Raw genomic sequence first — 27,370 nt, 5'->3', positions numbered from 1 at the left:
ATTTACTCGTTCACAATTAGGTTTAGATTGGTCATGAAAGGGTCACATTAAACAGCCAGCTATCTTTCCTCCTGAAAAACAGAATAAAATTCAGTTTGATGCTGGTAATCCTGAAGACACACCCATTTTTAATTAAACCAACTTAAACTAGCTTTTATTTACCAAAGATTATATTCTAGATCACAAGATCCTGAAAAATATTTGTGTTTCCCTATTTGACAGTACAGTTGGTTTATAAAAACACTTGTCCTTATGCAAATTAAATGGAACTCCTCACAAGTTTTGGTGAACCCATCCAGAGGTGGAAATCACATGTATTATCCACATAGCCATATAAAATTATATAAATGGAATCCGATTTCCTTTCATTTTAAAATTTTAGCCATGAGACATTTACAATAATGTACAACTCACTAATTTATAAGAAACAGATGGCTTCACACTTCAGCTTCTGGCAGATAGAATAAGTTTACCCGCATAGACAGCTAATGCTTTTTGGCTAGTATTGGTGGAAGAGACTTAAGACATTTCATAAGGCCTCATTTTTCAAGCATCCTTTTCATTTTTTAAGCTTCTGGAAAGAATAACCTTGTTTCTAGAAAAAAAAAAAAAAAGGCACAGAGAAAGAATGCCAAGTTCCATCAAGAAGGACTTTTGTTCCCCAAATTCAGATCTTTTATAATACCCGAAAACCTTTTGATAGGAGTAAGGGAGGTTTTGGCAAGAACGCCCACCGAGCCAATTACGCGATTCTTCAGTTGGCTTCCTTATATCAGGGAGAGGACCTCAGAGGGAAGTCAGAAGATTCCTACATTCTAGATGTAGAGCTGGGTTTCTTTGTAAATCTTAGGAAGTCTTTCCTCAAAAGGCTTAGAATGTTTTTCCTTCCTTCTTGGTTGTACAAAGTTTTATTTTAGCTTAGGGGACAAGACAGAAAATAAAGTTCTTATCAGGCTGTGCATGTAAGCTTCCAGTCTGGCCCACTTCTGACCTTAGAGCCACTTACCAACAAAACGAACACCTTTCAAAACAGTACAAATTCCTGGCGATATTCAACAACTCCTTGGATGCAAGAGAAATCCCTAAAGAGGATGCAAACATACTACCTTCCTCAGACCAGAGCGACTCCCAATGTTACCCAGAACGATTCAGATAATTCCCCTGGTGGGGGTGGGGGGCGGCACAATTCGGTAGGGCCCCAGCACAGATGTAATACAACTGACCTCCCTGTTCAGCCAGATTTGGGGGGCTTCCCCCAACCTAATGGTTATCAAGCCAAGTTCTCAGTACACAAAGCAAGTCAAACAAGGTGGCAGTAACTGTATCTGGGAGTGGGGTGCAAAACGACCAGTGGCTACCTGAAGGCAAGTTCAGGAGTCATAATTCAAAGATCTAATTCTTGCAAGTTCCCCCACCGAACCCATGTGAATTTGGAAAGGAGGGACAACAGGAATCTTACCTTCCTCTGGTGGCCAGGCACCACCGCAGAGATCCAGGAGAGCTGGCTTGAGTAACAATGGTCACTTTTTGCTGGCTTCTGCCATTTTTCCCCACAATGCCATCAGGAGTGAGTGGTATGTCCAAGTGGGTCTCATCCTGGTCAACCAAAATATGTGGAGAAGGAAAAATAATTTTCCCTCTTTTCATTATGGTGTTTTGCTAAGACCCCTTTACCCCTAGGATACCTCAAATAGGGAGTAAGCTTATCCAGGCTGAACATTCTCCACTGTGGCCACTCTAATTCAAGATCTTTCATAACGTTGACCTGCTTGTTCACCTTAAAGCAAAATTTCATTCACTTCAGGCTTCACAGTGGATCCACCCTGTGTAGGATATGGTCTTTGTTTTTAAGTAGGACCCAGTCTCAGATGTGGAGCTAGGATCCAGGATTTGCCAGACTTACCCGTGACCTCCAGAGGTGGTGAGAAAGCACTTAGCTCAAGGGGCTCAATGGGTACCTACCTTTGCATGGCTGCTGGCCACTCCTAGGGGCCATGGGGAGACTCCTTTGGTGTCCTCTTCTGACACCAGGATGGCTTTAAAATGAAGCATCTTAAAATTAAATCCATTTTTGCTCAAAACACCCTTCAAAGCAGTCAACATTCCATCTAGCAAATAGGAGTTCAACCTGTTACATAAAATAAAAAAACTTTTATAGGCATAAGGAAGGCAGAAAAGTAGGTTGGTGAGTGCAAGGTCACTTTCCTTGGGGATAGGAGTCTGTCAGGCAGATGACCTAAGTCATGCAGATCAGCAATACCTGGTTGAGAGGTTTAAGATTCCATTTCTGGAAAAGGTACAACTTTAGTCTTGATTTGGTGACATGGAGTTCAGCATAAGGTACTTCACTTTGGGTCTGCCATCTTGTTTTTAACAAGGAAACGTTCACAATCTTAAGAGCAGGCCAATAGTCCAAGAAGTTCATCTTTCATCCCTGAAAGGACAGAGTTTTAGTTTATAAAATACATTGACACTAAAGCTATAACAGCCCTGGAGCAGGGACCAACCACCCGTGGTGCCCCAGCTGCAGGGGGACCAACTGTTCCCCACTAGCTCCTTTGGGCTGATTATTAGTGGTCATTAACAGACGACAAAACAGACTCCTAGGTGGCCAGGCTGATGTTGGCCCAGCCACAAAGTCCAATATAAGACGTTAAGCGTTGGGAAGACCCTCTTCCTCATATAGGCCCCTCGTCTAAGCTTTTAGGTTTTTAAGGGGGGGGGGGGCAGAGAAGGGGAGTTAACAAGCTCTTCCTGAGTTTGCGGAGTCTTAATTGCTTTCGCCTCAAAGAATCCATGTTCTTTGAGATCCGAAGTGACACATCTTGGACAGTAGGTCGTACTCTCTTCTCAGGGGACACCACGCTCAGTCCCTAGTCTAGTGTTGCATGCACAGAATACAAGCAGCAACGGTACCCCTCCCACACGCCCTTCAGGTTTGAGCACACAAACTTAGGGGTACTTTCCATCTACAGCACTTAGATTTTAGGAAATCTAGTTCCTGTTTCAGCCTAGCACTAAACATTAACAATACCATCAAGGGCAAAACATTTACCTTACCCGTGTCCCAAGGTGCTGTTGTCAGAATTGGTCACTGGTCCAATGAGAATTAGTCATTGGAAATGTGTGAATACAAGATGACCTCTATTTTGGATTACTACAGGTCCTTCCTTCATCTGAAAGAATCTCCCAAATAAGATACAAGCATCATGGTTATTTGAGAAGACGCTAAAAGAAAAAAAAAAAAAACAAAACGTGATGCATGGATTTTCTGTGAGGCCAAACTTCCCAGCTTAAAAAACCAGCTTGCCAGTGGCTACCTTGGAGCTGCAAGCAGCCTCTGATTACCGTCAGGAAAGGGTCACTCAGCAGGCATCTTGTGGAAGGAGACCAGCTTCAGCTCCGGGCTCCACTGTTCCTGGCTTGTTTTGGAGGCTTCTCTAGGTCTTACTTTTGTCATCTACAAGTTTAAGGACAGGTTACAACAACAGTATCTTAACTCCTAGTTAAAATAAGTAGGAAAAAAGCCTTGTACAAGGTCTGTTGCAAAAACGATCTATTTTAGCTATTAGAGGAGGTAGCCTAGTGGTTTAGGATTGAGACCCTGAGCCAGACACAGCTCCATACGCAGGGCCTGCCCTTCACTACACATGTGGTGATGAGGTTACTTGGACCTTCTGTCTCTATGCTGGTTAATTCATACAATGGAGACAGTAGTAATGAAGCCTACATCATAGGACCATTGTAAGAATTGTGTTAATATCTGAGCTCTGAGAACAAGGTCTGGCAGGTGCTATCCAGTATATAAATGCTAACTACATGGTTGTTCACAGGAATCCATCTTGAAGGAAGGTCCAGAGGATCTTCTACTTATAGAATACCAGCAAGTATGCAGAGTAGAGACAGCACTCCCCATCCCAACCTTGTAAGGATAAGAACACCCATAGATCGATACAGATATTAAGATCTAGAGCTCTATATTGATATCAATAGGTATATCACTATATATGTGAATATACGTGTATATACACCATATAAGATACATATATATATATATATATATATATATACACACACACACACACAGGACTATATCAACATACATATATACCTATACATGTGTATCAGCAAATGCTAGAAGAGGTCTGAATGTGCAGCAAAAGGGCAAGATCAATTCTCATAAACTGTACCCTCACAACTAGAGAAATTCATACAGTAATTCAATATGCCTCAGTGAGAGTAAGCTTCTAAACTTCTTTAAAAGCTGAAACATGCTAGAAAGTATATAGGAGATAGTCCTACTTATAACGTAGGTCTGAATCATAAGATATGACAGTACACAAAATCATATTTATAAGAAATACCTGAAAGCAAACTTACTACACGAATGTGTTCAATATCAACTCAAATGGTGAAAATTCTAGTGTAAGAGAATCGGGAACTTTAACGCTTTCTGGTGTGCTTCTGGGGGGAAATCGGATTGGTTTCACTGAATTTTTGCCAGGAAAAAAAACTATGTAGGGAAGAATGCTTGGTGAAGTAAGAGAATCCAAAAGCATTTTGAAAACGTGCCGAGGGTTTACAAAATCTCCCCAGACTAGAGAAACAGGACATCCCGAATGTCAGAGACCCATAGTGACACGTTTGCCCTGATTCTCCTTTCGTTCAGTTTCAAATGTGTGCCTTCAAATTTTAATCCTTAACGTAAATGTACTCACCTTTGATGACACTTAAATGTTGGGCAATACTTGTCATGGAAAACCCCCCCAAAGGCTTGTTCATGACCATTCAATCTGTTTCTTGATTTTTATTAGACTCACCGTATCTTTTAAGATAGAATTCTCTGTTTTGAAACACAGAAGGTTTTTGATATTCCATAAACCACTGTAATTTAGGTCATATATGTCTTTAGGGGTTTTTTTTTTTGTTTTTTTTTTTTTTAGCCATTTAAAAAAAATTTGACATGCCTAGGTCCTTAGGGTTTAAAAAGCAAAAGGCTTTAAGTTAGGAAGTTAAGACAACAGTGATAATTAAACCCCAAAATCAATTTATTTTTTTTTTTCAACGTTTTTTATTTATTTTTGGGACAGAGAGAGACAGAGCATGAACGGGGGAGGGTCAGAGAGAGAGGGAGACCCAGAATCGGAAACAGGCTCCAGCCTCCGAGCCATCAGCCCAGAGCCTGACGCGGGGCTCGAACTCACGGACCGCGAGATCGTGACCCGGCTGAAGTCGGACGCTTAACCGACTGCGCCACCCAGGCGCCCCCAAAATCAATTTAAAACACACCAAAGTTTTACAGGCACCGGGGTGGCTCAGTCAGTTAAGAGTCCAACTCCAGATTCGGTCATGATCTCGCAGTTCACGAGTTCAAGTCCCACAAAGGGCTCTGTGCTGACCACTCGGAGCTTCGGATTCTGCGTCTCCCACTCTCTGCTCCTCCTCCACTCTCTCTCAAAAATAAACATGAAAATTCTAAAACACACCCAAATTTTAATGTACAAAATGAATGAATTCTAGCATCCAACTATACAGCCATTCATCAATAACTCAACTACAGCCCAAATGTCAATGATCAGTACCCCTTGGATTTTGAGCACCTGGATGTGGGCTACTTTACCCTTTACGTTAGAATTATTCTTGGCAAGCGTGTAGGACACAGGAAAAAAAGTTGGTCTTGATTAAACAGCATCACTGGATACACATCAAATTGGTTCTTGATTTCATACGTAGAAGGTACAGCAAACACCTTTCCCCCCATACATTACTACCTATGTATGCATGGGGGGGAATAGCTGTTTAAGGAATAGAATTAGAAGTACACCTCTGAGGGGCACCTGGGTGGCTCAGTTGGTTAAGTGTCTGACTTTGGCTCAGGTCATGATCCCACAGTTTGAGAGTTTAAGCCCTGTGTCGGACTCTGTGCTGGCAGCTCAGACCCCAGAGCCTCTTCAGATTCTGTGTGTCTCTCTCTCTCTGCCCCTGCCCCACTCACACTGTCTCCCAAAAATAAACATTTAAAAAATTTTTAAAAGCACACCTCTGAAACTCCTTGTTAACTCATTTCTATCATGACCTTCCTCAGAGTCAAGGTGCACCATTATGAATTTTGGGTCAAATGATTCCTGTGTTTTCCCTTAGAGTTTTACTACCTACATATGCATTCTATTAATAGGTTAGAGTTTTAAGTTTTCTGTATATTTACATACATTTATGCCTGACATTCATATACACACGAGTTCATGCATATGTGCTTATATATACACACACATGTATGTACTTTTCTGTAAATATACACTGCATGAAATTTTCTACAGTTTTTTTCCCTCCCCCAGGGCTTCAGGATTCACTTATATCAATGAGGGAAGATGAAGTTCATGACTCATGCCCTTCTGGAGTTTTCGTTGAAGGGGTAGGTCAACTGCTTATTTTAGTACAAATATATTTAAGGCATACAGTGTGGTGACCCGATATGTAGGTTGACATGATCACGACTGTCAAGCTGATAAACACCTCCTCTCCTCACATAGTTACCACTGTGACGGGCGCACCTAAAACCTACTCTTAGCACATCCAGTGTTCGATACAGAATTGCCAACTGCCATCCTCGTGCGGTTTAGGAGATCCCAGGACTCGGTCATTCCACAGAGCTGCCACTTTGCGCCCATTTCCCCACCACCTACTGTCGGCTTCTACACGTTCAACTTTTTAGATTTCAGGGGAGAGGTTTTTCTTCTGGGTCCGGCTTATTCCACTTAGCATGTCCTCCACATTCATCCATGGTGCTGCAAGTGACAGGGTCTCCCTTTTCACAGCTGAGCTTTTCACTAGACCACAATTTCTGTATCCGTCTGTCAACAGGCACTTAAGTGGTTTCCTCATTTAAGCTATTAGGAATAGTTCATTTGAACTTGAGGGTGAATTCCAAAATCCCGATTTCATTTTGCCTGAGTAAATACCCAGAAGTGGTGGGCTAGATCACCTGGTAGTTCTAACTTTTTGAGGAACCTCTATACTGTTCTTCACAGTGGCTGCACCAATTTACACGCCCCCCCCCCCCAACAGTGCGTGAGTGTCCTTTTTCTCTATCTCCTCACCAACATTTGTGATCTTGTATTTTCTTAACGGCATGAGGTGATGGAGCTCACTGTAGTTTGGACGGACACTTCCCTTGATCAGTGGAGATAAGCCCCTTTTCATATCCCTGTAGGACATTTATACATAATTAAAAATGGGGAGACATTTCTCAAAATAAGTTTTTTCCCTCTTTACAGCTATTGATCCATAGGAGTTCGTTAGACATTTTGAATATTAACCCCTAATCGGTTACAGGGCTTGCAAGTATTTTCTCCCATCTTGCAGGGTGACTTCATTTTATTGACGGCTCCTCTTGGTATGTCAAAGTTGATAAGTTTGACGTAGTTGTGCTCATTTACTTTTGCTTTTGTTGCCCGTGTCTCAGTCACATCCCAAGAAGTTACTGCCAACACCAATGTCAAGGAGCTATTTCATGTTCTCTCAGGAGTTTTGACGGGTTACTATTTAAAGTCTTTATTCTGTTTTAGTTCTTCTGCATGGTTTAAGGGTCCAATTTCATTCTTTTGCATGTGGATACTCCGTTTTCCCAGTACCACTGAGGAGAATATATTGTGTATTTTTGGTGCCCTTGTCAGAAGCTGGTTCACCATATTTACTTGGATCTCCAGGCTCTCTATTCCCAAAGTCTATGCTAGTTCTCATGCCAGCGTCCTACCGTTATGATTAATGTTCACTTACAAAAAGCCCACAGCTAACGATCAACAATGGGGAAAGGTAAAAAGCTCTTCCTCTAACACTCAGCCCAAGGCAAGGATACTCACAGCACTTGTATTCAACACAATACTGTATTTAAGAGCAAGGGCTAGCAGGCCAAAAAAGAGAAGGTATTCAACTCAGAAGAGGAGTAAAACTATGCTTGCAGAAGACACGATCTCATAGGCAGAAAACCTTGAGGACTCCACACAACCACTAAAACCAAAATTCTATGAAGTGGAAGAACAGAAAACATACAAAAATAGTTGTATTTCTTTACATAAATTTCCATTAAAAGGAAACCAGAAAACAATCCCATTTAAAGTCCTATCAAGAGGAGTTCTGGCTTAAGATGGCAATATAGGAAGAGAGAACTCATCTCCACAGAACAAACCAAATTCCACCTACTAACAGACCATTCCTCCGAAGAAAAACCGAGGGCAAGACAAAAAGCTTCCCAACTGAAGAGAGAACTGCAAGAGATGTGGACATGGTAACAAGAGGAACCCCCAACACTGCCACTGGGGATGGACAGTACGTAGGGACCAAGAACAGATCCCTCCGTGCTTGGGCAAGAGAAAAAAAAGCTGCAGTATTCAAGAGAAAGTAGCATGCAAAAGAGACAACACTAGGAACTCTGGGAAGCAGTGGAGAAGTTGCAGGAAAGTTCTGCAGGTCAGAGGGACTAGAGAACTACATGGTTTATGACGGAAAAGCATTGGTCATACAAAGAGACGTGAAAAGGAAGCTGGGTTGCAATACGTGTATTTGACAAAATACTTTTTAAAAAAGGCTCAGGAGACAAAGGAGGATAATATATAATCCTGAAGGGAATAATCCAACAAAGATACAACAATTTTAAGTATTTATGCACCAATATATAAAACTAAGAAATAGCAATATAGTAATAAGAGACTTTAACACCCCCCACATACATCACTGGATAGCTCAAACAGAAAACAAGGAAATGGCAGCTTTGAAGGACACATTCCACCATATAGATCTAACAGATACCTTCAGAACCATCCATCCTGAAATAGAATATACATTCTTTCTGAGTGCACATAGAACACTCTCCAACATTCTCTAGAATAGATCACCTACTAGGCCACAAAACAAGTCTCAACCAGTTCATCAAGATTGAAGTCATACCATGCATCTTTTCTGACAAGGCTATGAAATTATCACAAGAAAAAAAGTCTGGAAAGAACACAAACACATGGAGGTTAAATAACAGTTTAACAATGAATGTCAGCCAGGAAACCAAAGAGGAAATAACAAAACACATGAAGACAAAATGAACACACAATGGTCCAAAATCTTTGGGATACAGCAAAAGCTATTCTAAGAGGAAGTTTATAGCAATTCAGGCCTACCTCAACAAGCAAGAAAGCTCTCAAGGTAAACTTACCTGAAGCAGCTAGAAAAACAAAACCAAGAACAGTAAAAGGAAATAAAGATTTGAGCAGAAATAAGCAAAAATAGAAACAAAAATGGACCTATGAAACCAGAACCTGGTTCTTTGAGAAGATCAACAGAATTGATAAATCTTTAGCCAAAATCCTGGGCTGGGGGGAACTACACACAAAAAATTCCACAAAACTCAAAATCAGACTAGACCACCACAAAACTACAAAAGCTTACAAAGAATTATTATGAAAAATTATATGCCAATCCAGAGAAATGGATAGTTTCCTAGAAAAATATAAGGTCCCCAAACTGAATTACTAAGAAATAGAAAAAATTTTAACCGTCCAATTGCCAGCAATGAAACTGAATCAGTAATCAATTCCCAACATCACCACCACCACCCCGGGACCAGACCACTTCACTTATAGACCACTTCAATTATACCAAACATTTAAAAAAGAATCCGTACTGAAGCACCTGGGTGGCTCAGTCAGTGAAGTTACCCACTCTTAGTTTTGGCTCAGTTCATGATCTCATGGTTCATGAGTTTGAGCCCCATTTTGGGCTCCATGCTGATGGTGCAGAGCCTGCTTGGGATTCTCTCTCCTCCTCCCCCCTTGTCCTCCCTCAAAATAAACTTTAAAAAATTCTTTTTAAATATTTCAAGAAAAATCTATACCCTGTTCTTCTCAAACTATTCCAAAAAAAATACAACAGAAAGAAAAGGAGAGCTTCCAAATTCACTTTGGGAAGCCAGCTTTACCCTGATACTAAAAGTAGATAAAGACACTGGAAAAAAAAAATACTACAGCAGGTCACTATTTCTGATGAACATAGATGCAAAAATCCTTGGTATTAGCAACATTTTAATAGATACAGAAAAACATTTGACAAAGTAGATCAATTCATGATAAAAAAAAAAAAACCCTCAACAAAATAGGTTTAGAGGGAACATAACATGGTGAGGACCATCTATGAAAAACTCATGACTATCCTCCTCCTCTGTGGTGAAAAACAGCTTTTCTCTCAAGATCAGGAACAAGACAAGGATCACATTCACCAATTTTTCTAAACATAATACTGGAAGTACTGGCCACATCCAGCCAAACAAAGAGGGATTTTGATAAAGAAACACTATCACTATTTTCAGATGACTGAATAGTACACATAGAAAATCCTGAAGATACTATCAAAGAAAACTACTGGAAGTAACAAAATCAGGCAAGTGGCAGGATACAAATTTAATGCCCAGACATTGGTAACATTTCTATCCCTTAACAAGGTTGCAGAAAATACAGAGACAATCCCATTTACAATTACACCAAAAATAATTACCTAGGAATAAACTTAACCCAAAGAGGTAAAAGACCTGTAACCCCAAAAACTAAAAACAAAATAAACACCAGTGAGAGAAATTGACACAAATGGAAAGATATTCCATCTGCATGAATCAGAAGTCATGATGTCAAAATGTCCATATTGCCCAATCTACAGATTCAATGCAATTGCTATCAAAATTCCAATGGCATTTTTCATAAAACTAGAACAGATTAATCTTAAAACTTGTATGGAACCACAGAATACCCCAAATAACCAGAGCAATCCTAAGAATAAAGCTGGAGGTAACAATTCTAGATTTAATATGTTACACAAAGCCATAATAATCAGAACAGTATGGTGTTAGCACAAAAATAGACACATAGATCAATAGAACAGAATGGAGAGCCAAGGAATAAACCTACAATTATATGGTCAATTTGTCTTTGACAAAGACGACATAGAGATGGCCTACAGACATGTAATGAGCAATATCGAGCAACTTCTCATCAGGGATATGTATAACAAAACCACAATACTACATTACCTCACAGCTGTTAGAATGGCTACAGTCAAAAACAACCAACTGATCCATCCATGTTGTTGCAAATAGCAAGATTTCATTCTTATGGCTGAGTGAAATAAAAGAAGTCAGGAATAGCATGATTTCACTCCTATGCAATTCAAGAAAAAAGAACCCCCCCCCTCAAAATACCTCGAGACTCTTAACTATAGAGAACCGATGGTTATCAGAAGGGAAGTGGGTGGGGATATGAAGTATGTGGAGGGTTTTAAAGAGTACTTTTCATGAAGATCACCCAGTAATATACAGAATCATTCAATCCCCAGATTGCACACCTGAGACTCATGTAACACTGTATGTTAATTATACTGGAATTAAAATTTTGAGACTGAAGTACTTAATACAGCCTCTTCAGATAACCAAAGTAGTTGTGCAGCAAGAGAAAATTAAATTGAAAGGAAATGGCCGTAAGTGGATATAAGGAAAATATGAATAAAAAGGTGTAAATTATGACAATGTATATGTAAGATGTGGAGAAGTAAAAAAGGGAAATTTTTTTTAAGAATAGGACTGAACTTAAGTCACTGAATTAATATGGACCCCTATTTACTTAGGTTATGTATGAACCTCATGGTCTCCACAGACCCAAAACCTAGGATATCCCCCTAAAAAAACAAATAAGTCTAAACATTATACTCATTGATTGGAAAGAAAAAGATGAAACTTTGTACAAAACAAGAAAACATTTTAAATGGTAATTAAGTACATATCAAAAAAATAGATTATCTAAATTCTCAAATCTAAAGACAGAGTGGCAGAATGGAGAAAAAGGGATCTGTATGCTGCCTATAAAAGGCTCACATCAGACCTAAAGATCTATATAAACAAAGTGAAGGAACAGAGGAACATTCACCATGCAAACTGAAGTACAAAAGGAAAGCAAGAGTAGCAATACTTATAGCAGACAAAATATACTCTAAAACAAAGACCATAACAAGAGACTAAGACAACCATTACACATTGATAAAGGGACCTAATCAACAAGATGACATAACATTGTAAATATCACAAGTGCTCTCCTTAATACCCATCATCCATTTAGCCCATCCCCTGAGGAGCACTGGGTCTTTTAGGTAAGAGATGAATCACTAAATTCTACTCCTGACATCAATATTACACTATGTTAGCTAGAATTTTAAAACTTGATACAAAAAAAAAAAAAAAAAAAAGATGTAAATGCCTATGTACCCAACCCTGAAGCATCTAAATACATAAAGCAAACATTGACAAAAAACTAATAGCAATGCAATAGTTTGGGACTAAAACTGCATTTACATCAATGGATAGATAATCCAGAGAGGAAATCAATGAGGCAACAAGGTCTTTGACACATTGGATCAGATGGACCTAACATATCCAGAACATTCCGTTGAAAAATGGAATACATATTCAAGCACAGACGGAACATTTTCCAGAATAATGTATTCAGCTGTAAAACAAACCTCAATAGATTTAAGTTTGAAATCATACTATGCTTTTTTCTGGTCACAACTATGTAAAACTAGAAGCTTAAAAAAATAATAGGACAAAAACCAAACACATGGATACATGGAAGCAACCAATGGGTCAATTGAGCAATCAAAGAAGAATTTAAAATATACATAGATACAAATGAAAACCGTCTGAAAAATCTCTGGGACACAGCAGGAATAGTTTCAAGAGGGAATTCTAGAGCATTACAGGCCTACCTCAAGAAACAAGTTCAAACAATGTAACTTTACACCTATAGGAAATAACAGACTAAAACACAGAAAATTAGTGAAATTAAGAGCTAATCCTTTGACAAGGTTGACAAACCATTAGCCAGACTCAAGAAGAAAAAAAAAAAAAAAGGACTCAAATCATATCACACAAAGGATTATAATACTATGAAAAATCATATGCTAACAAACTTGGCAACCTAGAAGAGATGGATAAATTCTGAGAAACAATCTTCCAAAAATGAACCAGGAGGAAATATATCTGGACAGATGGATTACAAGTAACAAAATTGAACTGGTAATCAAAAAACTACCAAAAAACTACCAAAAATCTACCAAAAAACGAAAGTTCAGGACAAGATGGGTTCACAGTGAATTCTACCATTTAAATATGAGTTCATACTTATTCTCCTCAAACTATTCTGAAAAAAATAGAGAAGTATTACCCTGATACCAAAACTAGATGAAGACCCCACACAAAAAGGAAACTATAGGCCAATTTCCCTGAAATAGATAGAAAAATCCCGAGGAAAATAATGGCAAAACACCTAAAACAATACATCAAAAAGATCATTCACCACAATCAGGTGGGATTTATTCCTGGAATGCAAGAATGGTTCAATACTCAAGCTATTGGGTATTTACCCAGGAAAAACAAAGCCATTAACTTGAAAAGATATGTGCCTCTACGTTTATTGCAGCATTATTTGCAACAGCCAAGACCTAGAAGCAACTTAAGGGTCCATCAACAGATGAACGGATAATGATGATGCATGTATATACAATGGAACATCACACAGCCTTTAAAAAGGAGGAAATCGTGGCATTTCCAACAACATGGATGGACCTTGAGGTTGCTATTCTAAGTCAAATAAATCATACTAAGACAAATACCATATGATTCTACTCATAAATGCAATCTAAAAAATAACAGAAAAAGAATGAGAACTATAGAGAATTGATGGTTGCCAGAGTAGAGAGTGGAGGGGGAGGGGGTGATCAAATGTGTAGAGGGAGATACAGGCCTCCTTGTGGATTAAGTTCCAGAAATGAGAAGCAAAGCATAAGGAATACAGTCAATAATATTGTAATAGCAATGTAGTAGGGCAAGTGATAGTTCTACTCATGAACACAGTATATGGTATAAACTTGTCTCATCACAAAGTTGTACACCAAAAAGTAACTGTATGAACTATACTAAAAAAGGCCATTAGCATAACAAGTTGTATGAAATGGACATTTAGGAGTCCATTTATCCAAGGAAGATCCATACACTGAAAATTATAAAGAACACTGATTAAAGACATTGAAGACACAAATGAAAGATCTCCCGATTTCATGGATTGGAAGAACATTATTAAAAAAGTCCTTCCTATGCAAAGCATTCTACAAACTCAATTTAGTTATCCAAATTCCAAAGAAATTTTTCACAGAAAATTCTAGAATTCATATGTAATCACAGACCCTGAAGAGGCAAAGTAATCCTGAGATAAAGAATTGGTGAGAGTGAAGATGGCAGAACAGCATGGAAATTTTTTTTGTGTGTCTCACATCCATGAAATACAGCCAGACCAACACTACTGATTTGAGGATTAACACAACAATCTGCACAACCTGAACCACAGAATTGAGAAAAAAGGTTTTCAATTTCTATTAAAAATATTTTTCAAGTTTTTACATTTTTTGCTTTTATGTAATTTTTTCAAATTCTATTTTACAACCATTTTATTTTAGTCTACTACAGTGTATTCACTTTTTCAAATTTTAAAATTTTTCTTTTTCATTTTTCTTGAATACAGAAAAATTCATTTTTTTAGTTTTATTAAAATATTCTTTAATTTTTTCCACTATATTCTTTACTTTTGTGTAAATTTTTTCAAATTCTATTTTACTCCCATCACATTTTAGTCTACTTCAGTGTATTCATTCTTTCAAATTCTGAAATGATTTCTTCCCCTTTTCCTGAAATCTTTCAAACCACTTTCAACACCCAGACCAAAGCACACCTAGGATCTAGCATCACTTATTCAATTTTGTGTATTTTTAATTTTAATATTTTTTTAAATTTTTTTAATTTTACTTTTTCTACCTCAATTCCTTTTCTCCCTTCAAAATGACAAAACAAAGTAATTCACCCCAAAAGAAAGAACACCTAAGAAACGACAGCCAGGGATTTAACCAAAACAGATAGAAGATGTCTGAACCAGAATTCAGAATCCCAATACTACTAGTTGGTAGTTGAAAATAGATTACAATCCCTTTCTGCAGAGATAAAAGTAAAAAAAAAATAGCCAGAACAAAATTAAAAATGCTATAACTGAGCTGCAATCACAGATGGATGCAGCGGCAGCAAGGATGGACGAGGCAGAACAGAGAACCAGCGTTATAGAGGACAGAGAATAAGGAAGCAGAAAAGAGGGAGATTAAGTCCAAAGAGCAGTATCTAAGAATTAGAGAAATCAGTGACTCATTAAAAAGGAACAGCGTCAGAATCATAGGCATCTCAGAAGAGGAAGAGAGAAATGGGGGTAGAAGGGTTATTGTGAGCAGATCATAGCAGAATACTTTCCTAACCTGGGGAAAGACACAGACATCAAAATCCAGGAAGCACAGAAGACCCCCATTAAACAAAAACCAACTATCAACAAGGCATATCATAGTCAAATTCAAAAAATACTCAGGCAAGGAGAGAATCACAAAAGCAGCAAGGGAAAAAAAAAAAAAAAAAGTCCCTAACCTACAAGGGAAGACAGATCACACATGCAGCAGACCTACTGACAGAAACTTGGCAGGCCAGAAAGGAGTGGCAGGATATAGTCAATGTGCGGAGTCAGAAAAATATGCAACCAAGAATTCTTTATCCAGCAAGGCTGTCATTCAAAATTGGAGAAAGTTTCCCAAACAAAAGTTAAAGGAGTTTGTGACCACTAAACTAGCCCTGCAAGAAATTTTGAGGACTCTGATGGGAGAAAGATGGAGAAAAAAAAAAAAAATATATATATATATATTTTCATGGGTGACACACACACACACACACACACACACACACACACACACACACACACACACTAAAAGCAGCAAAGATTAGACCACCACCAGAAACTCCAACTCTGTAAGAACATAATAGCAATAGATTCATATCTTACAGTACTCACTCTAAACATCAATGGACTCAATGCTCCAATCAAAAGACATAGGGTAACAGGATGGATAAGAAAACAAGCTCCATCTATATGCTGTTTACAAGAGACCCACTTTAGACCTACAGACACCTTCAGATTGAAAATAAGGGCATGGAGAACCATCTATCATGCTGATGGTCAACAAAGAAAGCCAGAGTAGACATACTTTTTTTCAATATATGAAATTTATTATCAAAATGGTTTCCATACAATACCCAGTGCTCATCCCAAAAGGTGCCCTCCTCAATACCCATCACCCACCCTTCCCTCCTCCCATCAACCCTCAGTTTGTTCTCAGTTTTTAACAGTCTCTTATGCTTTGGCTCTCTCCCACTCTAACCTTTTTTTTTCCTTCCCCTTTCCCATGGGTTTCTGTTAAGTTTCTCAGGATCCACATAAGAGTGAACCATATGGTATCTTTCTCTGTATGGCTTATTTCACTTACCATCACACTCTCCAGTTCCATCCACGTGGCTACAAAGGGCCATATTTCGTTCTTTCTCATTGCCCTGTAGTACTCCATTGTGTATATAAACCACCATTTCTTTATCCATTCGTCAGTTGATGGACATTCAGGCTCTTTCCATAATTTGGCTATTGTTGAGAGTGCTGCTATAAACATTGGGGTACAAGTACCCCTATGCATCAGTACTCCTGTACCCCTTGGGTAAATTCCCAGCAGTGCTATTGCTGGGTCATAGGGTAAGTCTATTTTTAATTTTCTGAGGCACCTCCACACTGTTTTCCAGAGTGGCTGCACCAATTTGCATTCCCACCAACAGTGCAAGAGGGTTCCCGTCTCTCCACATCCTCTCCAGCATCTATAGTCTCCTGATTTGTTCATTTTGGCCACTCTGACTGGCATGAGGTGATATCTGAGTGTGATTTTGATTTGTATTTCCCTGATAAGGAGCGATGTTGAGCATCTTTTCATGTGCCTGTTGGCCATCCAGATGTCTTCTTTAGACAAGTGTCTATTCATGTTTTCTGCCCATTTCTTCACCAGGTTATTTGTTTTTAGGGTGTGGAGTTTGGTGAGCTCTTTATAAATTTTGGATACTAGCCCTTTGTCTGATATGTCATTTGCAAATATCTTTTCCCATTCCATTGGTTGCCTTTTAGTTTTGTTGGTTGTTTCCTTTACTGTGCAGAAGCTTTTTATCTTCATAAGGTCCCAGTAATTCATTTTTGCTTTTAATTCCCTTGCCTTTGGGGATGTGTCAAGTAAGAGATTGCTACATAGAGTAGCCATACTTCTATCAGACAATCTAGACCTTAAAATAAAGACTGTATCAAGAGATGCAGAAGGACATTATATCCTAATCAAGGGGTCTATCCACCAAGAAGACCTAACAATTGTAAACATTTATGCACCAAACGTGTAGCACCCAAATATATAAATCAATCACAAACATAAAGAAACTCATTAATAGTACTACCATAATAGGAGACTTCAGCACCCTACTCACAGCAATGGACACATTATGTAATCAAATCAACAAGGAAACAATGGCTTTGAATGACACACTGGATCAGATGGACTGAACAGATATATTCAGAACATTTCATCCTAAAGCAGAATATACATTCTTCTCCAGTGCACATGGAATGTTCTCCAGAATAGACCATATACTGGGACACAAATAAGCCCTAAGCACAAAAAGATCAAGATCATACTGTGCATGTTTTCAGACTACAACACTATGAAACTCAATCAACCACAAGAAAAAGTTTGGAAAGGTAACAAATACTTAGAGACTTAAAATCCTACTAAAGAATGAATGGGCTAACCAAGAAGTTAATGAGGAAGTTAAAAAGTATACGGAAGGCAATGAAAATAACACCACAACCCAAAAACCTCTGGGAGGCAGTCATAAGAGGAAAGTATATAGCAATCCAGGCCTTCCTAAAGAAGAAAGATCTCAGATACACAACCTAACCTTATGCCTTAAGGAGCTAGAAAAATAGCAAAACCCAAAACCAGCAGAAGACAGGAAATTATCAATAAAGATTAAAGCAGAAATTAAGGCTATCAAAACCAAAAAAACAGAACAGATTAATGAAACCAAAAGCTGGTTCTCTGAAAGAATTAAAATTGATAAACCACTAGCCAGTTTTATCAAAAAGAAAAAAGACCTAAATAAAATCAAGAATGAAAAAGAGATAACACAACAGAAATAGAATATTATGAGCAATCATATTCCAATAAAATGGGCAATATGGAAGAAACATTCCTACACACATATACACTACCAAAATTGAACCAGGAAGAAACAAATTTGAACAGACCCATAACCAGTAAGGAAATTGAATTAGTAATCAAAAATCTGCCAAAAACAAGAGTCCAGGGCCAGATGGCTTTCCAGGATAATTCTACCAAACATTTAAGGAAGAGTTAACACCTATTCTCTTGAAGCTGTTCCAAAAAACAGAAATGGAAGGAAAACTTCCAAACTCTATGAAGCCAGCATTACCTTGATTCCAAAACCAGAGACCCCACTAAAAAGGAGAACTATAGACCAATATCCCTGATGCACATGGATGCAAAAATCCTCAAGGTATTAGCCAACCGGCTCCAACAATACATTAAAAAAATTACCACGACCAAGCAGGATTTATATCTGGGATGCAGGGCTGGTTCAATATCCGCAAAACAATTCACATGATTCATCACATCAATAAAAGGACAAGAACCATAAGATCCTCTCAACAGATGCAGAGAAAGCATTTGACAAAATATAGCATCCTTTCTTGATAAAAACCCTCAATTAAGTAGGGATAAAAGGAGCATACCTCGAGATCATAAAAGCCATGTATAAGACCTAGTGCTAATATCATCCTCAATGGGGAAAAAACTGACAGCTTTCCCCCTAAGGTCAGGAACAAGACAGGGATGTCCAGTCTTACCACGGTTATTCAACACAGTATTGGAAGTCTTAGCCTCTGCAATCATACAACACAAAGAAATAAAAGGCATCCAAATCAGCCAGGAGGAGGTCAAATGTTCACTCTTTGCAGATGACAGGATACTTTATATAGAAAACCCAAAAGATTCCACCAAAAAACTGCTAGAATTGATTCACGAATTCAGCAAAGTTGCAGGATAGAAAATCAATGCACAGGAGAATCTATCCCATTTACAGTTGCACCAAAAATCATAAAATACCTAGGAATAAATCTAATCAAAGAGGTGAAAAATCTATACACTGAGAACTATAGAAAGCTTATGAAAGAAATTCCACACTCCTGGACAGGAAGAACAAATATTGTTAAAATGTTGGTACTACCCAAAGCAATCTACATAGTCAACGCAATCCCTATCAAAGTAACACCAGCATTCTTCACAGAGCTAGAACAAATAATCCTAAGATTTGTATGGAACCAGAAAAGACCCTGAATAGCCAAAGCAATCTTGAAAAAGAAAACCAAAGGAGGTGGCATCACAATCCCAGACTTCAAGCTATACTAGAAAGCTGTGATCATCAAGATAGTATGGTACTGGCACAAGAACACTCAGATCAATAGAACAGACAACCCAGAAATGGACCCACAAACATATGGCCAACTCATCTTTGACAAAGCAGGAAAGAATATCCAATGGAATGACAGTCTCTTCAGCAAGTGGTGCTGGGAAAACTGGACAGCAACACGAAGAATGAACCTGGACCACTTTCTTACACCGTATGCAAAAATAAGTTCAAAATGGATGAAAGACCTAAATGTAAGACAGAAAGCCATCAAAATCCTCGAGGAGAAAGCAGGCAAAAACCTCTTCAACCTCAGCCGCAGCAACTTCTTACTCAACACGTCTCCAGAGGCAAGGGCAACAAAAGCAAAAATCAACTACTGGGACCTCATCAAAATGAAAAGCTTCTGCAAAGCAAAGGAAACAATCAGCAAAACTAAAAGGCAACTAACAGAATGGGAGAAGATATTTGCAAGTGACATATCAGATAAAGGGTTAATACCCAAAATCTATAAAGAACTTCTCAAACTCAACACCCAAAAAACAATCCAGTGAAGAAATGGGCAAAAGACATGAATAGACACTTCTCCAAAGAAGGCATCCAGACGGCCAACCAACACATGAAAAAATGCTCAACATCACTCATCAGGGAAATACAAATCAAAACCATAATGAGATACTACCTCACACCTGTCAGAATGGCTAACATTAATAACTCAGGCAACAACAAATGTTGGCAAGGATGTGGGGAAAGAGGATCTCTTTTGCACTGTTGGCAGGAATGCAAGCTGGTGCAGCCCCTCTGGAAAACAGTATGGAGGTTCCTCAAAAAACTAAAAATAGAACTACTCTATGACCCAGTAATTGCACTACTAGGCATTTATCCACAGGATGCAGTGTGCTGTTTCAAAGGGACACATGCACCCACGTTTATAGCAGCACTATCGACAATAGCCAAAGTATGGAAAGAGCCCAAATGTCCATCAACAGATGAATGGATAAAGAAGTGATTACACACACACACACACACACACACACACACACACACACACACACACACACACAATGGAGTATTACTTGGCAATCAAAAAGAATGAAATCTTTCCATTTGCAATTACATGGATGGAACTGGGGGGGTATTATGCTAAGTGAAATTAGACAAAGACAATCATGATTTCACTTCTAGGAGGACTTTAAGAGAAAACAGATGAACATAAGGGAAGGGAAACAAAAGTAATATAAAAACAGGGAGGGGGACAAAACAGAAGAGACTCAAATATGGAGAACTGAGGGTTACATGAGGGGTTGTGGGAGGGGGATGTGCTAAAAGGGTAAGAGGCATTAAGGAATCTACTCAAATCATTGTTGCACTATATATTAACTGATACAGATGTAAATTTAAAAAAGTTAAAATAAAAAAAAAAAAAAAAAAGAACTGGTGGGGTACCTGGGTGGCTCAGTTAAGCGTCTGACTCTTGATTTCAGCTCAGGTCACAAATGTCACACGATTCACAAGCTCAAGCCCCATGTTGGGCTCCACACTGATCATGGAGTCTGCTTGGGATGCTCTCTCTGCCCCTCCCTGGCTCTCAAAAAAACTTAAAAACAGGCTCTGTGCCATAGGTCTTGGTAATGAATCTTTAGGTCTGACACCTAAAGCATAAGCAACAAGGAGCAGAACTAAAAAGCTCCTACACAGTAAAAGAACAAAGTGAAAGGGCAACAGAGTGGCAAAAGATATTTTCAGACCATATCTGATAAGGAGTTAGTCTACAAAACGTATTAAAAAACTCCCACAAAAGCAGGGAAAAAAATAATCCAATAAAGACACTCTACTAATAGCCAACAGGTATGTGAAAAATGCTCAACCATTAGCCATTAGAAAACACATCAGAACCACAAGGAAGCATCACCTCACACCTGTTAGGCTATATAAAAGGGGTAACAGATGCCGGTGTTGAGAAACAGGAAGTCTGTTTTTAAGGTTATTGGGGGGGGGGCACAAAATCCCAAGCAGGCTCCACACGGTCAGTGCAGAGCCCAACGCGGGGCTAGAAGTCACAAACCGTGAGATCATGACCAGAGTCAAAGTCAGACGCTTGACTGATATGGTATACACCCACCTGCCTGTAGAGTATTGCTCAGTCCTAAGAAAGGAGGAAACACGGCTATTTCCAACAGCACAGACAGACATTGAGGGCATTACCACCAAGCAAAATAAGCCAGAGGAAAACCTACTGCCTGATGTCACAGTTTGCATCTAAAAACAAAAGCCAAACCCATCAGATTTGTGGTTACCAGAGACCCGGGCCAGACGTCAGGGAATGGAGAAGGTGGCAAAAAGGCACAGGGTTTGAACTGTAAGATAAACAGTTTTTATATTACATCGTGAACACTTGCTTATCACTGCTGTATGATGTATGCCCAAGTTGTTGGGAGTAAACCCTAAGAGTTCTCATTCCAAGGAAAGAATAGAAAACTTCTGGTTTTATCTTACCTATAGGAGATGACTGATGTTAGCTAAGCTCGTTGTGGTAATCGCGATACACGTTGTCAAACCTTTATGCTATATGGTTTATTAAATTCAGGATTGACCCTCATGACTCTCTGGAAACTGGCAAGACCAGGATATGGCTCACGGCACCATCACCAACGTCATCCATCACCAACATAGACCACACGTCAACAAACCCCAGTGCCAGCTTCCCAGAAGCCATTCTTCCACACCACCCCATCCTGACTTTTACAGAAATCACTTTTCAGGTTTTACCCCATCACAGGTGCTCGACACCAGTTCAATTTTGACTTTCGTGAAAGTGCAGTTCTGAGCTTAGTTTGCTGTTGTGCAAATCATGGATTTAGTACCATGAACTAATGTTTTACTGCAAATGCTAACACTCCACTGAATGTCCTACGACACAGGTATCTATTATGCTTTTGAGGCATTTTTACCCCAGTCTGTCGCTTTTGTAAATAACGCCTACTCTCCAACGTGTATACAGGCACATAGTTCTGTAGGGAAATATGTTTGAAAGGCTTTCCAAGTCAGTCTTAATTTATGCAACTCTAGTGGCCTATGCTAAATTGTTCTCAAAAGTGCTTGAAAATGATTCAAACTCCATTATTTTCTGCATATGAGAGCACTGCTGGTTCTATATACATATTGCAAATACGTGTTACCCCTGTGGTATGTCCCTTTATTCCAGTCTTTCCATAAACACAAGTTCTTAATTATAATGTCCAATTAGTTACTGGTTTCTCCAGACTTTTCTCCACGGTTTATGAAAACGTTCTAGAATTGAGAAGGCTATGCTGCTATTTTGTATCCACAATGCTTATGTTTGCAATGATACAGAGTAAGCAGCTTTTTAAAATATGGTTCTACAAATAACCAGTTTCTGCAGGCCCCCTACTACATTGTATTTTTCCATCCTGGAGTAATTTATCTTAATTACAGTAACTTAAAAAAAAAAAAAAAAGCTACAGTAGGAGCACCCTGGGTGGCTCAGTCGGTTAAGTGACTTTGGCTCAGGTCATGATCTCAGTTTGTGAGCTCAAGCCCTGTGTAGGGCTCTAGGGCTGACAGCTGGGACCCTGGAGCCTGCTTCGGATTCTGCATCTCCCTCTCTCTCTGCCCCTCCCCTGCTTGTTCTCTCAAAAAATATTAAAAAAAAAAAAAAAGCTACAGTAATCCAGTAGAGGAAGCTTTCCCACCAATTTTCTCCTAAATTTTTGGCTATTCTTGACTTTTTATCCCCATGTAGGTCTTAGAGTCATCTTATCAAGCTTCATAATCTGTTATTTTCATTAGAGATTCAAGTAATCTATATTTGGAGGGATAATTAACATTTTCATAATCCCCTTTGTCTTGTTTTCGTATTAAGGCAATCCTGGCCTCAAAGATGGGTGGGGTTTATTATCTGAAAGTTTCAAATTTGTCTTTATATTTTGTAGAGTATCCTAAAATATGGCCTCAGAAATTACTTCAGGTGTGTGTGGTGGCTCAGCTGATTGAGTGTCCGTCCAACTCTTGACTTTGGCTCAGACATGATTCACCGTTCACAGGTTTGAGCCCCTAGTCCAGCTTTGCTGACCGTGCAGAGCCTGCCTGGGATTCTCTGCCCCTCCCCACCATACGCTCAAAAAGAATGTTTTAGTTGGTTTAGATTGCATTTTTCTAGTTAATTACCTTAAATTTAGATCAAATATAGAACTAAGTCAGTCAAGATCTTAGTTTTATCTCCGTCCATTTGTATTTAACGTCACCACTGACGTGTTTAAATCTTTTTCATTCTACTTGCATTACTTGTTCTTTGTCCCCTGTTTTAGTCTTTTAAAAACTTTTCGGATTTTCCTTCTAGTCTATTAAACACAATGTTTGAAGAGAGCAGGGAGACGATTGGGTTATCTCACAACCAACTTCCACCTTTCATTTATCGAGCTGTAAATTCCATGGGACTTCTGGCTTGTCCAGATATTTGCCCAACCACGATCCATTCATCAGAGGATGCACTTAGAAAATCCAGGAACATTTAAAGTATAGAAAAACCATTTGCAGAGGGATCAAGAGTAGGAAGGCATCAGAGTTCTTAAGTTTACCTGAGCTTTTTAGATAAAAGATGTGAGGCAGACGTTTAAGAATGAACATCTTGTAAAGTTCTTTTCCAGGGAAGCAGGAGTACAGGGGAGGCAGTGTGGAGAAGAACCGATGAAGGGAGGTACTGAGCAGACCCCAGCATCAGGGACAAGCATGGCTGACTGCCCAGTGTTCCAAGACATTTTCACAAAGACCTTACACAGGAGATTTAGAACAGGCGATCTAGGGAAACCACAGAGAAGGCAGGCTCCAGCTCTGCCCTAATTCTCCCTCCTCCCATAGGTCAAAGGTCACCGGTCTACAATTTCACATCACACCACCTTGCCCCTTTCAGGAGGGCCCTGGAGAGCCCAGGAATCCACTAAGTGCAGGACAGCCAGGAGAGAGGGGCAGGGGTCTCACTCTGTCCATCTGCTGCTGCGTGTGGCCCAGATTCACGGCAGGAGAGGCCCAAACATCAACCCTGCTCTGACAACTTATCCAGAACACCAACTACAGTGGTCTGGCCAAAACCCAAGTCTCAGGGAGAAGGGGAGATATGTGAAGGTCCAGGAGCAGGGTTATGTGCAGGACTGTTCACACTCTTCCTCAGACCTGCTGGACCCTATATCACGCTTCTATCAGGGCCTTGAAGGGGATGCCCTCCATTCTCGCCCCCAAGAGACCTACGGATTCGAAGCCTCAAGTGATGGCATGCCGTATTCTCCTACAGAAGTCAGAAGACAGTCGGCAAAGCAGATGCTAGTTCCCCTTAGTGTAGGTGGTGCTGTGTTGTAAATGCTACCAGTTACCTTCCCCACCCCTGCCAGCTCGTTTAGATTTGCCTCACCTTTAACCAGAACTCAGGTTTGGGCTGCAGGGGTGATGGGAGCACAGTCTTCTAACACCCTGTCGCTTCTGACTGCCAGGATCTCCCTCTCTGTTATTGGTGAGCTGAGTACACAAGCACAGAGAGCTGGCCTAGTGAATAGCGGACTCCCCCCACGTCGGTCTAGAAGTCCTTGGTAAATGTGATGCTTGGCTGGGTTCTCTTCCCTGGTTTTCAGATTTTAACTAGTTTCTTCAGATTTTAAATTTCCCAGTTATGGCGAACTCTATGCTTTGCATTTATTCTGTACTTGACTCCTAGGACTTTTTGAATCCTGAGAGTATCAGCTTGGGAAAGTTTTTAGTCCTCTCCAATCCATTGTTCCAATTTACCTGCTTCTCCAACTACAGCAGGGGAGGAGCAGAGAGAGGGAGGGATACACCGAATCTGAAAGCAGGCTCCAGGATCTGAGCTGTCAGCACAGAGACTGACATAGGGCTCGAAACCCACGAACCATGAGATTCTCACCTGAGCCAAAGTTGGAAGTTAACGGAGCCACCCAGGCACCCGTTTGTCCTATTTTTAGACAATGTTTTGTTTCCAAATGTGTAAAAATGCTTAAAGGCCTTATCCTTCTGATTTGTTGTACTGTGTTTTTAGGTCATGTACCCTCAATGCAGACTTTTTGCCAAAACTCCTGGTCCTTGAAGTCAGATAGGAGAAATAGCAAATGTAACCCTTTATTAACTGTATGGTTACCTTTCCCAGTGTCCTTTGCAGATTCGAGTTCCTCTCTAGTGTCTTACTTCTGCCTCAAAGATTCCATTAGTTCTGGAAGAAAAGATTTAGCAACTTAAGCATTGGGCTATTTTCTCCATTTTTTAAAGTTACTTGTGATCCTTATTTTCCCCCCCCCCCACCCCCTCTGATCTTTGAATATGGCATCACAAGGACTCCCGGCCTCCAGAGTTACTGAGGAGAGCTAGGAAATAGGCTGTATCAGCTTGTAGGGGCTCCCTTAGAGACGAGGAGTCCTTTCCTCCTGGCTAATAATTGCTTCGGTTTTTGACAAGTAAATGCTGCATGTGTCCAGGTGTGACTCACTTTTGGTTTATTTCACTTGAGTTTAACATTTTTAAAGTTTCCAGCCATTTCCTTCAAGCATCCTGTTTTCCCTTTTCCCTCCTCTAATACTGCATTATTCACATGTTTATGTTGAATAAGATGTCATAGGTCTAAATCTTCATTTTCCCTCATTCTTGATGTTCTTTTGAATGAATAATGTCAAGTATCTTCAAAATACTGATTCTTCAGGGCACTGGGTGGCTCAGTCAGTTAAGCATTCGATTTCAGCTCGGAGTTTGAGCCCCGTGTTGGGTTCTGTGCCGACAGCTCAGAGCCTGGAGCCTGCTTCCGATTCTGTATCTCCCTCTCTCTCTGCCTTTCCCCACTCATGTGGTGGTCTCGGTCTCTAAAAAAATGAGTAAACATTTTTAGAAGTTTCAAAATACTGATTTTTTTTTTTTAACTGCTCAAATCTGCTGGTGAGCCTTTCCGTAAAATTTTTACCCCAAGTGTAGCTCCCATCTGTCACCACTCAAGGCTACTCTATATTCCCTATACTGTACCTTTCATCCCTGTGAATTAATTCCGTAACTGAAAGCCTTTACCTCTCCAGTATCATTTCCCATACCGCCCCCACACTTCAGGCCACCATCTCAATAGGATTCTGACTGAAACAATCCATTTGCTATGACCCAGTACATGTGATATACTTCATTGTATAAAAACTGAAGATTGAACACATGTCTCAAGAGGTGAATTGAAGTCCTTAAGTTCAACATTTGGGCTTCATGGATGATGGTTTTATTGATTTCCCCTTTGGGTAGTATTTCCCTTTTTAAACTTTTGGGAAAAAATCCTTTCAAATAGTACATAGCAGCTTAGAGATTTACCATCTCAAAAATTTTGTTTTTTATCAAGTGTCTTGAATCTGTTCCATGTCATTGTGGCCACTGAACTTTCTGCTCAGCTCATTGGTCATCTAATAAATGCCTGGAATCATGAAGTCTCCCAGGCTTAGTGGAATCTGTATGTGTACAGAGGTATGCTTTTAACACTCAGGGAGCTGAAAACTCTGGTTTAGCCTTCATTTCATCCTTATGTGCAACCACCAAACCAGAAAGCCTCAATCTTTCTTCTAGCTTTCCTGAGCACACAACATGGCCTAGGCATACACGAGACCTTCTGTGGTCCAAAGACTACACTGGAGTTTTTAGAGGATCCCTATGAATACTGCATTCCCCAGATTTTGCTTTTAGGGTTTTTAACCCATTTTTCTCTGAAGTCTTTCTCTCAAACTTAGAACTATGATGTTTAACAGCAAGTGTCAGTTTTGTAATCAACTAAGAAAAGGCTCTTTACATTGGGCAACATATGAATCAGGTCAAAGAAAGGGAAGACCTACAACTTGGAACTTTGAAGTAACCTCCAAGACAGGTCAAATGATGAGGAGT

At 39.6% G+C, this 27,370-nt stretch overlaps 1 long non-coding RNA gene across 3 annotated transcripts; it reads right to left on the bottom strand.

The window, feature by feature from the left end:
* Nucleotides 1-440: 440 nt before the first annotated feature.
* On the bottom strand, nucleotides 441-26,224 carry LOC122240195. Of its 3 annotated transcripts, none has more exons than XR_006219564.1 (8): nucleotides 25,959-26,224; nucleotides 25,614-25,685; nucleotides 3,321-3,460; nucleotides 3,056-3,228; nucleotides 2,261-2,434; nucleotides 1,963-2,128; nucleotides 1,460-1,596; nucleotides 441-595 (listed from the first exon to the last, which is right to left on the bottom strand). It is a non-coding gene; the product is annotated as an uncharacterized LOC122240195 (long non-coding RNA). The 3 variants fall into 3 exon arrangements; XR_006219565.1 differs by having other exon boundaries at nucleotides 3,061-3,228; XR_006219566.1 differs by having other exon boundaries at nucleotides 3,349-3,460.
* Between the last annotated feature and the right edge of the window lie 1,146 nt (nucleotides 26,225-27,370).

This window comes from Panthera tigris, chromosome B4, assembly GCF_018350195.1.
Source record: "Panthera tigris isolate Pti1 chromosome B4, P.tigris_Pti1_mat1.1, whole genome shotgun sequence".
Taxonomy (NCBI): Eukaryota; Metazoa; Chordata; class Mammalia; order Carnivora; family Felidae; genus Panthera; species Panthera tigris.
This window is presented reverse-complemented; position numbering and strand designations above follow the sequence as displayed.